The sequence below is a fragment of the Parasteatoda tepidariorum genome, chromosome 9, assembly GCF_982258835.1.
Source record: "Parasteatoda tepidariorum strain Cologne lab strain chromosome 9, Ptep-v5.0, whole genome shotgun sequence".
In the NCBI taxonomy this organism is placed as follows: domain Eukaryota; kingdom Metazoa; phylum Arthropoda; class Arachnida; order Araneae; family Theridiidae; genus Parasteatoda; species Parasteatoda tepidariorum.
The window spans coordinates 30602477-30618393 of record NC_141763.1 but is presented as its reverse complement, the minus strand read 5'-3'; the positions used below and the strand labels follow the sequence as shown (position 1 = coordinate 30618393).

The window sequence follows — 15917 nt, the reverse complement described above, 5'->3', positions numbered from 1 at the left end:
AGCAATATGCTAATCAAAGTTAGCGATGAGATTCGCGAAAAACGAGAAAACGAGCTCAGAAGGAAGGTGATTCTCTTTCATCAAGATAACGCTTGGCCACATGTTAGTGCAATGACCGGCATGACGCTCCACACGTTAGAGTGGGATTTGATGCAACATCCACCATACAGCACAGACATGGCGCCTTCGGATTATTATCTGTTTTCAAATCCGCAGCTGCATCTTGATGTCACAATCTTCCGTTCAAATGACGAGGTCATAAATGAGGTCGATTTCTTTCTCTACTCGCGCACCCCCCAGTTCTTCACAGAAGGGAATGAAAAGTTGCCAAAACGTTGGCAGACTATTGTTGATTTGAATGGAGATAACTATTCTCATTAGCTTTGCTGATTTTGTATGTGTTTGTCATTTTTCAGGATTTTTTTTTTGGCGGAAAACTTTTTACTCAACCCGATATATTCATATCTGTCAACATTGAATACTTAAATCAGTTAATTTTATATTTTTACGAAATTCTTAATAGGTCTACAATAATAAAATATGATTTTTATATATTTGTTAATCATGTATACGCCAATAGAGGATTACACAATTTTAAGAACCAAATATTTTGTTCAAATTAAAACACTTAGGATATTGATCTGGGGGATCTTAGGATTTAAGAACTTGATATAATGATATATTATAAGAAGATTTGGCTTCGACTAAATGAAGTTTCATTAATAGGTATTTCCTTTATTAATATTATAGTTCAGAACAGTACAGAATAATGTAAATATTATTTTTTTGTCAAATTTCTTTGAAACTAATTATGATATATATCTCAAAATCTTGATATATATATCCAATATAACAATTTAAAAAAATACTCGATATTTTGATATTTGATTTAATATTTTTGCTAACACTGTTTTTTGCTCACATTCTTGACTTTATTTTCTAGAAACTTAACTGACAGGTAATCAAAATTGAAATCTAATTTAACGGACTGGAAATCTATAGCTTTATTTCAATTTATAATTATACACATATATAATTTCGTTATGTTGAACCATAATAATCTTGAAACCACATGGTTAAATATTGTGCCGGAGAAAAATTCCAAAATCTGAAAAATAAAAATTTATTTTAGAAATTCAGTATAAAAAAAGGTTAAAAGTAATTTTAATATACATGATAATAAGAAATATTTATATATGAATATATATATTAATATAAAAAATAAGAAAGATTGTTTTGACGGTTGAAAATTACCTTAATTTGCATTTCAATAGAGACATAACAGCTTAGTGATTATTAGGGCCCCTATGGTTCTTGGAAAATTCAGTAGTGGTAAAAAAATTCTCATTAATACTAAAAGGTGTTTCTTTAGTTCTCACACAGGTATTGAATGTTTCACAGGTTTAGGTTTGCAATAAATTAAAAAATGTTTAAATTAGTTTAAAATTGACAATTTTTCTCTATTTAAGAAAAAAAATTCGGAGCTATTGAAAATAATTGCTCTGACAAATGTTTTTAAGGGCAATGCCCGCGAAACAAAGTATTACTAATGAATATTTTGACCCAAACATTATTTATTATTTTTCATTTCATTTTTACTTTAATCATTAAAGAGTTTTCCATTACAATCACTTTTCTTAAAATCCCAGTTTAAATTATGATATGTAAGGCTACGCAGAAACTAAAATAATGTTTTTTTCTATTGGTTATATTATAACGAATATCGAATCTTAACTACTCTATTAACAGTAATTTAGAATAATATACGGATTTAGTAAATATTTAGAGCATTATTTTATACTATGACTCAAATTTTTTTTATGATCTTGGTATAAACATTTTAAACGTTATCTTATTAACAATCATAATATAGCCTCACATACCTATATTTTCGTTAGAATATAAATTTAAATTTTCAATTAAAAAAATAATTTTTCATTCAATTACTAAAACCTATTCATAATTATTACTATTTATGTTTTTGCTTTTGTTATATACCTTATGTAAAAATCGATAATAGCGTGAATTTTTTCTTGGTGCTTAACATTGCATATCATGTTATAAACCCATTTTTTCCGTAAGTTGGTTTGTGAAATAATGTATTGTGAGGTGCATAAATGGATTCTAGAAAATATGATATTAATGACGGAATATTAAATAGCTAAAATATGTAAATAACAAAACAGTTAAATTGGATTATAAGTTCATAAAAAGATAAAAGCGCTTTTCAGAGAAAAGAAATTTAACTATTAATATTAAAAATCTAAATTGAATTGATAATGTCGGTGAATGACATGAGTATTCGGCGATATGAACGCTTATCATCCTACATGAGTTGGATCTATTAGATTTTTCAAAGACGACATACTAAACAAGCTTTTTCGAATAAAAATATGAGTAAATTATCACTTAACTTATTAAAGTATTTTTTTTAAAATTTTTTCCAATGAGCTGCACAATCGGTCTTGCCGGTGCGCAGACCTAGTGCGTTCTAAAGAGGTGGTATCCACTCTTTCAGGACCACCACAATGGGTGAGATGCCGTTGGTCATGTTAATTTGGACGTCTAGTTTCTGTCACACTACATGGCAGCACCGAGACTCTATTTGGATGCTAAAGTGCACTATGAATTTAAATTTGCTGGAAAAGCCAAGAGCCAATAAGGCACTCCAGGGATCTTTTACATGCCGCATAATCATATGGCATGGCCGCTGAGAACTTCCTGCATTCCGAAGATTCGGTGTCTGGGCCGGGGATCGAACCCGGCGACTTGGGCTCAGAAGGACGACGCATTGTATTACGCAAGTATTTATTGTAAAAATTGTTTATATTTCTTAAAAATCATCCCTGATCCTGAAAATAAATTTCGTTCCTGATCCTGACACCTTCTGAGGCAGCCTTGCGGAAGAAGCACAAGAGTTCCGGCAGCTAGCAGTCGATATTCCCCGTATTCTTCTGCGATGATTCCACTCTCCCTTCGTGGACGTTTGACGCAAGAATGTTGACTGCAGTACTTCTGCGACGTCGTTCACTGATCAATGTTTTAAGTACAGAACATCGGGATGAAATAATTTCCCGATCCAGTCAACGTGAAAACACCGGGTACGGTGGCAGTAGTAAATTGTTTTGCTTTGACCAAAGAACGTGATGATTGCATCGACCTGGTGGTCATTTGCGTTTGAACCCATTTGGTTGAAGCATGTTTCGCAAGTACGGGTCTGGCGAAGCTAAACTCTACTGTCGACCGATAGGTTCCTTCGGGTTTAATTAGTAGCGAAGTCTGGTGGCTTCCACTCTTTCATTTGATCTTTTTTGCATCATGGCAAAGTGCTATTTTTCTCCTCAACTCATTTTGGACTTCTCTAATTTTGTAGCCAGTTTTCCACGTATGTATCCTCTATTTCAAGATGAATGGTAAAAAGGTCATTATTGACCCAGCCAGACCAGAACCTCAAAAAATTCAACTTAATTGGGGTTTCTTTCTTTTTTTAAATTTAATTTATTAAATTCTATAATTACTTGTTAAATGAAAAGTTAATTCAGGCAGTAATAATTGTCTCCTATGTGAACTGAAGAAAAATATAATTTCTGGCTTTATTTTTTTCAATTGGTAATTTTACTTTTTACTAAATGTTAAGTATCGATGTAATCATTTATATAATAATAAACAAGTGCACAATTTTATGTCAACGCATTGTTATTTATTATCTTAAATTGTCAGGAATTAATTATTAAACGATTGCACACGTGTAAAATTTACTCGCGTGGAAATTCAGCTTTTTTGCCTTTTGGCCAATCTTATCCCTAGCATGCGTGTAAGCTTTGGCGATTTTTATTCTACTTTTAGAGCCAGAACTGATTTTATCCTCCAGAACTATTTGTATTCTTTTAAATAAAAACCTTCTTGTCACAGTTAGAGATTTACTCCAACAGACGCACTATGTGACACCCAATAAATTACACAATGCTACCGTCTTGACACCATTATACGTTTTCTCAGTGAGGTTTAGTTTCTCTCTCATAAAGCGAATTGGTAGGGGTGGTTGTTAAGCTTTTATTTTAATGCTACCACCACTCTAGAGCACTATTTTCCTCAAAAAAATACATTAGTCTTCAGGCGCGCAACCGCAACTAAGTTTGCTTTAAGGACATCATCTTTTCTTTGCCAGGCATTGATTGTATTACAAAGCGTCGTCATGTAAAATATTCACTTTCCTAATAAGTTCGAATTCAAGGCCCAGTTCGTAAAAGCCTTAAAAAGAGGTACGCTTATTATACAACTATGTAAGAACGACTGTTTATTTGCAATAAGAAAAATCCAGTTTATGAGCGACTTGTATATTATTACCTTGTTTCTGAAAAAAAGTAGTTTATGAAAAACATGAAAATATGGTTAGGATACCTTGTTAATTATATTTTTTATGATTTTTTCAAAATCCTCTTCAGTGCATTTTATCATTGGCATGTATATCATCCCAAATACCAGAACCTCTACCTGCACCTACACCACCATTTACTTCTAAAAAGAGGATATTTAAATGTTAGCACTGTAAACTTAAAATCTTACAAAATTATAAAAGTAGGCAAAAATTATAAAACAAAATTTTTTAAATCATTATGTTTGAACAGTATTCTTTGTATTATTCTTCGCTATGAATAAAACTAAACTGCGTGATTTGAAGGCAATTAGTTGGGAAAAATGGGCATCCTGCAGTTTTTGGGAAATACGTGCGAGAACTTGCCTCAGTGTTGGTCGAAACTCAAATGCATTTTGCGTTTCGACACTGTTTTGAGGAAGGTTCTTGCTCACTGAACAAAAACTACAGTACGACTATTTTTGTGCGATTACTAATGTGTTCTTACGTATAAAACACTTTACGTAAAAAAAAAACAAGAGCTAAATTTCTTTCGAATAAAATGATTAGGGGGCCATTTTTAAAAGTTGGACCCAGTGAAAACAAATTTGCATAACCAGAGAAGCAGGATAAAAACTAAGGATAATTTGCGATAAATTTATTTACTCATTGGTTACATTCTTGTCTTTTTGTGGAACTCACTGAGCAAAATATATTAACAATATATTTTTTTAAAACTTAATTTCGTACGAAACTGGATAGGTTTTATTCAATGCTTTATTGACAAAAAAATTTAAAAACTTAATAATACGTTATTATGAACAAAAATTTTTTCACTGAGCAGAAGTTAAAAGTGCAAATATTTACAATAAACTATACTCATAAGTAACAGTTATACCGCTTTGTTATACTCAATAGACAAAAATATCTATTTTTTTAAAAACTTTAGTGTCGTTCATCATTGGATATGTCCGTCTTAACATTTTGATGAAAAAAAGTTGGAAGTAAAATCATAAGTTATATTAATAAATGTTTTGATTACTACTATACAGAAATTAAAACTATATCATATATATTGCTCTACACTTACCAGTCAGTAATGAAATAATCACAAGAATAGTGATATAAGCGATACGGAGAATCTTATTTACTCCCATCCTAGCGTTCTGTATGGATCTGTGTTTCTTCTTTCTTCTATCTAAAACTAAATTGAGGAATGAGAACAGGTAAAAATCGTGTAAAGGGAAAAAAACAGAAAGATTTGCACACTAATGAACACCTGTTACTGCTTAATGCATTTTTTTTTATTACTTCGAGAAAAGAATATGAGTATGTTCCGAGCTTCGGATTATACTAAGTTTTATATTTGTTTTTAAACATAAAAACAAGTATGGTATGTGAGCATAAACAAAGCACCTTAAAGAACAAAACATTTATAATTAAAAAAACCATAAACAGAAACAATTATAAATTGGAATAATTAATTATAATTGCGTAGTGAAAGTATTGTTTTTGCGGTAGTAAAATATATATTTTTACCCTTTCTAAGGCAGTGGTAATTATACTTCAAAACAATTTTAAAAGTCCATTGAAAATTATTTTACTACTCTATGAAGGTCCTCCATTTGTTAAAAACTTCATTTCCAATAAAGAACATTTTTATAAAATTGAGAACCATATGCCAATTCTAGAAAATGTTTAAAAAGTTATAAAATATTTAATTGATTTTGAAGATTGAAGCAATTATTAAATTTTCCTTTTTAAAATCTGTTGTGTTTTTCGCATTCATATATTTTTTTGTGCCTAGAGTGTGGGTTTTTTCGGATTTGAATCCTTGATTACTTTAGAAATTTTCCGCTTCTAAAATCTTTAAAACTAAAGAAGTCTTTTCATTAGCAAATAAAAGGTATATATTATTTAAGTAGCCAACATCAATGAATGCATTGAATAATGGATAAAAGTTGAATTGAGTTTCAAAAAATTATGATTATGTTTTCAATTTTTGAAATTACGTAGATCGCTTATTTGCCAATATAGAGACATAATCATTATATTACGAGAAATGTTTTTCAGTAATTATTTTTTTTTGTAAATTATTAATAGATCCACATAAATAAAATAAGATTTATATATTTTTTTAATCGTGTATACGCTTCTAGAGTTATATATAAACACATTTATATGAATCCTATATTTCATTTGAATGTCAATACTTAGCACGTTCGCTGCCGATCACGTGAGGATGTGATGATAGTTATTGCCCCACTGTTGATGAGAGGTTTTCCTAGAAACCGATTTACTTTTTATAACACACACACACACACACATATATATATATATATATATATATATATATATATATATATATATATATATATATATATATATATTATATATATATATATATATATATATTATATATATATATATATATATATATATATATATATATATATATATATATATATATATATATATATATATATATATATATAATAATAATAATATATATATATATATATATATATATATATATATAATAATAATAATAATATATATATATATATATATATATATATATATATATATAATAATAATATATATATATATATTATATATATAATAATATATTATATATATATATATATATATAATAATAATATATATATATATATATTATATATATAATAATATATTATATATATATATATATATATAATAATAATATATATATATATATATATATATATATATATATATATATATATAATAATAATATATATATATATATATATATATATATATATATATATATATATATATATGTGTGTGTGTGTATATATATTTTTTGAGTGCTCCTCACACTATTGTATTAATATATTTTGCTTTGGCTTTATTGATACAATATCAGAAAGCACTCTGTTTTGCGGATATAATCGTGTGGGCTGAAGAAAAGATTATATCTTTTTTTTTCCGGCTTTTTTTCCGGTTTTTTAATTAACAATTCACTTTTTTTTTTTTTTTTTTTTTTAAATAAAATATTGCTTGTTTTTTTTTTATTTTTTTATTTTTTTTTTTTTTTATTTCCCACCCCCTTTTTTCATATGTCTATAATTTTTCTTTGTTTTATTCTTCATTTTGAACTTATATATATATATATATATATATATATATATATATATATATAAATTTCAAGTGTTACAAAACTTTTACTTAACCAACAGCTACGAAATTTCCGTAATAAATAGCTGAAAATATTTTTCCAGCGTTAACCCTTTGTGTTTTATAGACTTAAAAAATGGAGCAGTGTGGAAATTTTTCATATTTTTCAATAAACATATTAACACGTTCGTTGCCGATCACGCTATATAGCGCGACGATTTTCTTCCCTGCAGTTTGGGTCGACAGAAGAGATTAAATTGTAGAAGGTTTCAACTGTTTTTGCAAAAAAAAAATTTTTTTTATCAAGTAAATAAAGCATTCTTAATTGAATTGAACTTACTGCTAACTTTAAAAATCAAAATTGTTGCTAAAATAATCTATCTATATATATATTTCTCTTACACGGCGAAAAAAAAGCCTCATTACAACTCCCCGAATGGCAACGGCAGAAAATCGACCAATGTGTGCCGCTTAAAATGTCACATGCCAAATCTAGCCGAGGTGGTTCAACATATAGCGCTTTTAAAAACGGGAACTGAAATAACAATGCAGCTGCGTCAATTTTATACTAGCCTAATTTAGGCTAGGCAGAAGTGAGTAGTCTTTGTCGATAGATCTCTATTTTAGTATTTTGTCGAAAACGCTTTTTTTTCACGAATTTATATATTACGAATTTATTTGACGATTTTTGATTTGCATAACGAATTTATTTGTTTTATTGTTATTAGTTATTCATTGAAAAATGAGTCTCAGTCGTGCTGTTACGCTTTAAGATTTTATACTATAGCACATTTCTAATAGGTTTAACGAATTACATGTCATTTATTTGAATTCAAATTTATTTTAATTACTTAGTATTTACTAAAAAGATGTAATTTTTTTAAAAAAAAAGTTTTTATATGGATTTGAATGATTTTTTTGAATTCTTAGAATTTTGTGCAGTGCAATGTACCTAAATTAGTAGCGAGTGAAGCGAGCTTTGTTTGCGAAGCAAACAATATAAGACTGTTTAGCTATTTTGGGGGGTTGGCAAGCGTTAGCGAGCAGGGGGCGCAGGCCCACTAGTTAAATTTAAAGTTGAACTTTTCGTTATTGATTAATCACTTGTATTCGGCTAACAGTGTTCGTGATATAGTCAGATTCAAGTAACTCTATGCTGTATTATAGCACCATTGAATATTGTATAATTTTGAATTTAGAGTTCTATCATGCTCGTTTGGAAAAATAGGAGATTATAGGTTTCATAATTAAAGTTTGAATAAATATATTTAACAAAGCATTTACTATGAAAGATAGAGTAATCGATATACAGTTTTGGCTCCCTATATATTTAGTCATGAAAAATGTTAAAATTTCAGCTGTTATAACAATGCTCGCGATAGAATAAAATTGTTCTTGATTTTCCGTTTCATTAACATAGTTTGAATTTAAATAAAAATATTTATGCTTGCCAAAATAAAAAAAGAATTGACAGAAATTAAATAGTATTTTGTTACTTATGAGTTCTGCATTTTTTATTTTATTAAAGACATCCCTGTATTTAAATATTATTATTATCCACCCATTTTTTAAAAAATTATATTACATGATAATCTATAAAGTATTAAAAAATTAAATAAAGTTTGCTAATTTTTAGAAATAAAAAAATTCTTAAAAACAAATTCCAGGCAGACATAAAATAAAATAATTTAAAGTACAGTGTTGATTCCATAAATTAAATATTTTTCATTTATAAAGCTGCTTTTTCTGTTTGTCTGTACAAAACTTGATTTAGCATTAATTGAAAAATGAATTAAATATTACAATGTTTTATTTGAACTTATTTGCAAACACTTATAAGTTGGTATATTAAAATTAAAATAGCTTGATATTATGAGTAAACTCATGTTGAAAAACAGCAACATAAAATGAATAAAATATTAAGAAAACTATTTACAAATATTTATAAGTGAAAATTAAACATAGAACAACATTAAATCAGAAAGGAATTGAATAAAATTAATCAAATAAAATTCATCAAATAATTAACATCAAAGCTAAATTAAAGTTAATAGAATGATAAAAAAAAAATGTCGTTAAGTAATAGTTGTTTGCTTAGCACTCCAGCAAGAGAAGAATTATGCAACTTCGACTTAACTACCTCTTTCTTTCACTGTTAAATATTTTCCTTCTCGCACCGTTTATTGAACTACAATTAAAGTTACTAGTTGAGTTGAGTTTTTACAAGCATGACCCACTTATTTAAAAATCTTCAAATATTTGCTAGTTCATATAATTTTTTTAAACCCCAAAATTTTGAAATTATGTGAATTTTATATGATTGATCGAATATAGCTGTCGTCTACTGTCATTTTTCCTTGCCTACTGTGTGGTCTTACTTGTTTTGCTTTACATCTTTATTTATTTTATATTTTCATTTTCAACTTTCTGTTTAAAAATCTGTTTTGTTTTCCTAATTCACATTTGCTGTGTCTAAAGTATGGGGGTTGTAAAAAAATACTCGATATTTTCATTTATTATTAATATATTTCCTGACACTGATTTTTGCACGCATTCTTACCTTTATATTCTAGAAACATAACTGACAGGAAATCAAAATTGAAATCTAATTTAATAAACAGGAAATCGGCTTTTATAGCTTTATTTCAATTTGTAACTGCACACATATAATTTCCTTTGTTGAACCATAATAATCTTGAAACTGTATGGTTAAATATTCAAAAAGAGAAGAATTCCAAAATCTGTAAAGTAAAAATGTATTTTAGAAATCCAATTCAAAAAAATTTTAAAATTAATTTTAATATGTATGTATAAATGTACATAAATAATTATATATTAATAAGAAAATTAAGAAAGATTGTTTTTACGGATGAAAAGTGCCTTAATTTGCATTTAAAATGCGACGTAAGAGCTTAGTGATTATTAACATCCCGACTGTTCTTAGAAAATTCAGTAGTGGTAAAAAGTTCCCATTAATACTAAAAAGTGTTTCTTCAGTTTTTACACATGTATTGAATGATTGGGGTATGTTTCACAGGGTTTGGTTTGCAATGAATTAAAAAATGTTTAATTTAGTTTTAAATTTACAAATTTTCTTTCTTTAGAAAATTTTTTTTGGTGTTCTTGAAAAGAATTGATCAGACAGATGGTTTTTTCTTCTGCCCGCGAAATGCAGAATTACTAATAGTTGTTTTGGCCCAAATATTATTTATTATTTTTTATTTCATTTTTACTTTAATCATTTAAAATATTTCCATTGCAATCACTTTTCGCCAACCCCCAGTTTAAATTATGATGTCTAAGACTACGCAGAAACAAAAATGTTTTTTTTAATCTGTTATACAATAAGGAATTAAGGATCTAACTTCTCCAATAGCAGTAATTTAGAATAATATATGGATTTAGTACATATTTAAAGCATTATTTTGTACTAAGACTCAAACTTTTTATAATCTACAGCTGGTATAAGCATTTTAAATTTTATCTTATTAATAGTCATAACATAGACTCACATATGTATATTTTCAATGTAATTTAAATTTTCAATAAAAAAATTTAAAACATAAAATTTCATACTCATTTACTAAAACCTATGCATAATTTATATTTTTGTAATATACCTGATGCAAAAAATCAATAATAGCGAGAACTTTTTCTTGGTGCTTAACATTGCAGATCATGTTATAACCCATTTTTACCAAAGGTGGTTTATAACAGTGATGAGTATAAAAGGATTCTAGAAAATATAAGATTAATAGCGGAATATTAAATAACTAAACTATTTAAATAACGAAATAGTTAAATTGTATTATAACTATAAATAAACAAGGATTGCAAAATCTGCCTCAATTGATGTTTGTCGTCGGATTGGTTTTCAAATCCTGCCTATGTACTACATGTTTCAAGACGTCACAAAATACTTTTCCTTCCTCAGAATTCATATTGATATTAAAATCACCGCCAATCCAGTAACTATACGTTAATAATAAAAAGAATATAAAAATACTTTAAACTACACTGGTGGACAAAATTAAGTAATGGAAGACATTTTCCCAAATATCTCAAAAAATACTGAATATAAATAAATGAAATTTGGTATGGATATAGCTTATTCCATGATAATAAAGTATGCAAAACAAAAATGAAAGTACCGTTCACTGGCAAGACTTATTGCCAATAAATCCAATGCAGTCTGAACGTAAGGAAAAAAGATGACAATAAAAGTGCGGCTTGTATAGTATGTCTTGCCTCTAGTATGGTGTATGGTCATCCCTGATAGACAGCATGCACAACGAGTATGCATGCTGTTAATAAGGGAGTTAATGAAGACTTGTGAAGACCCACCCATTCTTCCCCCAGAGCAATTTTTAACTCCAGAATGGTTCTGGAGGGAGTTTGGCGCATCGCAATAGCTCTCCCAAGAGCATCCCAAGCATGTTGAATGGGATTCAGGTCAGGAGATTTGACTGACCAATGCATTCGTTGAACATCCTCGCTTTCCAGATACTCATCAATCATGAGAGCCCTATGTGGTCGCGCATTGTCGTCCATAAAAATGAACTCAGGGCCAACAGCGCCCCTGAAAAGACGCACATAGGGCTCTAGGACCTCCTGCCTGTACCTCTGGGCATTCACGGAACCACTGTTAAACACATGGAGCGGTGTGAGGGTATCTTGCATAATCCCTGCCCAAACCATGAGTACTCCACCAGTATAATGGTCCCTTTCAATAATGTTGCTGGGATGGTATCGGGTTCCAGGTTCCCTCCATATCAATAACCGTCCAGAATCAGGTTGTAGATTGAATGTGAACTCATCAGTGAAGAGAACATTAGCCTATTGAAGCTGTGCCCAATTCTGATGTTGTCTTAATTTTGTCCACCAGTGTATTATTATGTACATACATTATAAATGCATGCCAATGAAAATAAAAACGGCAGCGTTCGCCATAGCAACGTATGCAATGACGACGCATGCGCACTGTTTACTATTACTCTTGAACACAGTTGAAAAGTGTGCAAATACACACACACACACACACACACACACATATATATATATATATATATATATATATATATATATATATATATATATATATATATATATATATATATATATATGTCGGAAACATTACTTCAAGTGTCTAGAGAGCAATATTTCAAATTCTCACACCATTTGTTCTCCTTTACCTCATTTTGCCAAAACCAACACGTTAAGTCGTGTAACTTTTCCCCTCTTACTATGAGGAGGGTATTTATTTTGCAGTTTGTCACTGTGTCGAACATTCTTTTGGTCTCAAATTCTGACAAATTTTTGTGTTTTCTTTACTGTTGATTAGAGCATCTTTATAACATGAAAAACGTAATCATTTATGCAATAGTAAGTCAAAAAAATTTTTTTCAATGTTATACCCGTGTGGTAGGAAAATAACCCTGAATATTTAAACTGTTTCATCTAGAAAACGAAAGTTCAAATTTCGATATAATTTCAGAAACAAAATATTGTTTAAAACTAACTTCAAACTAGGCTAATATTTGTTATAATTTAAATACATCAAAACACGAATATTTTATTTAGAGTACAATTGTACCGTGGAAGCCATACTCGAAACGTAATTGAAATACAAAAGTGCAGACGATTATAATGGAGAGGGATAAAATACAGACGATTCTTTCAGAAATATTTATTGTACAATCCATATAAATTCCATAACAAATATTAAAAGTAAAACTGTGCATAATTTTTTTTACGATGTGAGTAAGCTTCGGCGATTTTTATTCCAATTTAGCGCCAGTTCTCCTCCAGAACCGTTTGTATTATTTTAAAAAAAAAACTTTCTTCTCACAATTAAAGATTTACTGAAACAGACACACTATGCGACACCCAATAAATTTAAAAATTCTACCGTCTGGACACATAACGCGAATTCTCTCTCATAACGCTAATTCGTTGGGGTGGTGTTTAAGCCGAAACTAATTTTTATTTCAGCGCTACCACCAAACCGAAGCACTATTTTCATCTTTTGATTCCAGGCATTGATTGAATCACACATCTTTTCATTGCCAGGCATTGATTGAATCACAAAGCATCGTCTTGTAAAGTATTCACTTTCCTAGTTAGTTAGAATTCAAGGCCCATTTCATAAGAGCCATAAAAAATGGCACGCTTTTTATGTAACTATGTAAAAACAACTGTTGATTTGAAATAGAAAAATTCCAGTTTATAAACATCTTGTATAATATTACATTTCTTATAAAAAAAATATGAAAATATTGTTATGTTACCTTCTATATAAAATTATTTATGAAGTTTTCAAAATCCTCTTTTGTGCAGTTTATCGTAAAATTGGAATGTATATCTCCCCTAATACCTCCTGCACCTGCACCACCGTTTACTTCTAAAAATGAGAAATTTTAATTGTAAGTACTGAAAATTAAAAATCTCGCAAAATATCAAATATCTATCTAATCTTTAAAATAAGTAAGAATTATGAAACAGAAATTATAAAATCATTATAAAACAATATTCTTTGTACCATTCTTCGATATGTATGAATCTAAAAAACGCAAATAGAGGACAATTAATTGAAAAATATGAATTTACTAGTTTAGGTAATACTTCCTAGAACTTTCCACAGTGTCGGTCGAAACACAAAATCAAAATCCGTTTTGTGTTTCAAAACTGCTTTGTGTTCAAGATTCGCGTTTATAGAACAAAAACTACAATAAGCCTATTTTTGTTCAATATCCAATATGTTTAGCTTTATCCTTACTATAACAATTTATCCTATTTTCATCGCCAAAATTTTTACGGTGCCTTAAGGCAATTAAATGTTCTTTTTCCTTCCATACAGTTTAGATACGCTAATAACGAAAAGTGACTTGTAGAGGGCTACTGGTCTGAAATTTATCAAAAACAAAACTAAATAAATTTTATAGTGCGAGTAATTTAACTAGAAACAGCAAACAAGTTATTTTTAAACAAAAAATAATAAATCTCGCAAAATGAACGAATTGCACTAAAATTTAACTATTAAATTCAGTTTTTTATATTTCATGTAATTTATTTGTATTTATGCTATTCTTATTATCCGATTGATTTTAAGAAACAAGTATTGTATTTTCCGATTGCATGCAACACTAATAATGAAGGTTCAAGCTATTAATTGTTTTTAAGAGTAAATGCAATGACATGGAAATAACTAAATAATCCATAACAACTAATTACATTAATATTTATAAGGAAATTATAAAACTTGTCGTGAAAAAGAGTACATTAAAAAATCTGATACATACCTCTGTTATACATCTGTCCAGTTGAAAATAAAGATGTGACAGACGTTTCTCTTAAGCTGCTGCGACTTACCATATCTTCGTGGTGAATTTTTTAATTATTAAGCATTTTTTTTTCTTCTTTACCAATTTCATTATTTTTGGTTCGATAGAAATGTCTCAAAAGATGTTTTGCTTTCTGATACTGTTCTGAGTAAGGCTCTTGCTTAATGAACAAAAACTGCAGTACCACAATTTTTGTGCAATCACTATTGTGTACTTTGTAGGCAAAGTTTCTCTTTCGCAGTATTCAAAGAAAACATAAGCAGCAACGGGTTAGAATTTTTTTTTTACACTTTTAAATAAATCTAATTCTTTAATAATCTAAAATAGCTAATTATTTCTCTGGCGTCTTTAGGGTGCTGTCTATATTCCACCCTGCATGCTACTTTATATATATATATATATATATATATATATATATATATATATATAAATATAGTGAGCAGGGGGCGGAGCCCTCCAGTATATATATACATGTAACATAAAAAGGTTCTATTAGGGGCCGTTCAAAAAGTACGTACATCTCGAAGGGGGGGAGGGATTTGCTATTTTGTATGGTTTTGTACGATGGGGAGGGGGGAAGTATTATATAAAGTGCGTACATTATAAGTATACACCAAATTTAAATTTGACTTTGATGAATAAATTATTTTAAATAAATATTTAATTTTATTTAAAACATAATTATTTTAATTTTTATGAAAAAGGGGGTAGACTAATAAAATGTACGTACTCTAAGGGGGGGGGAGTAAGACCTTATGTACGATAATGGACGAAGGGGGGGGGAGGGTGCTAAAATTTCTCCATTTTTGTGTACGTACTTTTTGAACGGCCCCTTCAACTTTTTATGTTATCTTAATTATTATTCTAACCTCTCGGCAACGACGTTATATATATATATATATAATATATATATATATATATATATTTGGCCCAAGTATGCATAAATTTAAATGTATGCATAAATTTTTCCCTGTAATCTTCGTGAGAATCAATCAACCTAGTTCATAAACCAATAGTAATCCCTAGGATTTCCCTTTTCCCCTCAAATATTACAAAATAGA

The 15917-nt window shown here is 28.7% G+C and overlaps 1 long non-coding RNA gene across 1 annotated transcript; it reads right to left on the bottom strand.

The window, feature by feature from the left end:
* Positions 1 to 979: 979 nt before the first annotated feature.
* Positions 980 to 5563, bottom strand: LOC107454394 (uncharacterized). The gene is made up of 3 exons (XR_001585443.4): positions 5445 to 5563; positions 4402 to 4518; positions 980 to 1108 (listed from the first exon to the last, which is right to left on the bottom strand). It is a non-coding gene; the product is annotated as an uncharacterized LOC107454394 (long non-coding RNA).
* Between the last annotated feature and the right edge of the window lie 10354 nt (positions 5564 to 15917).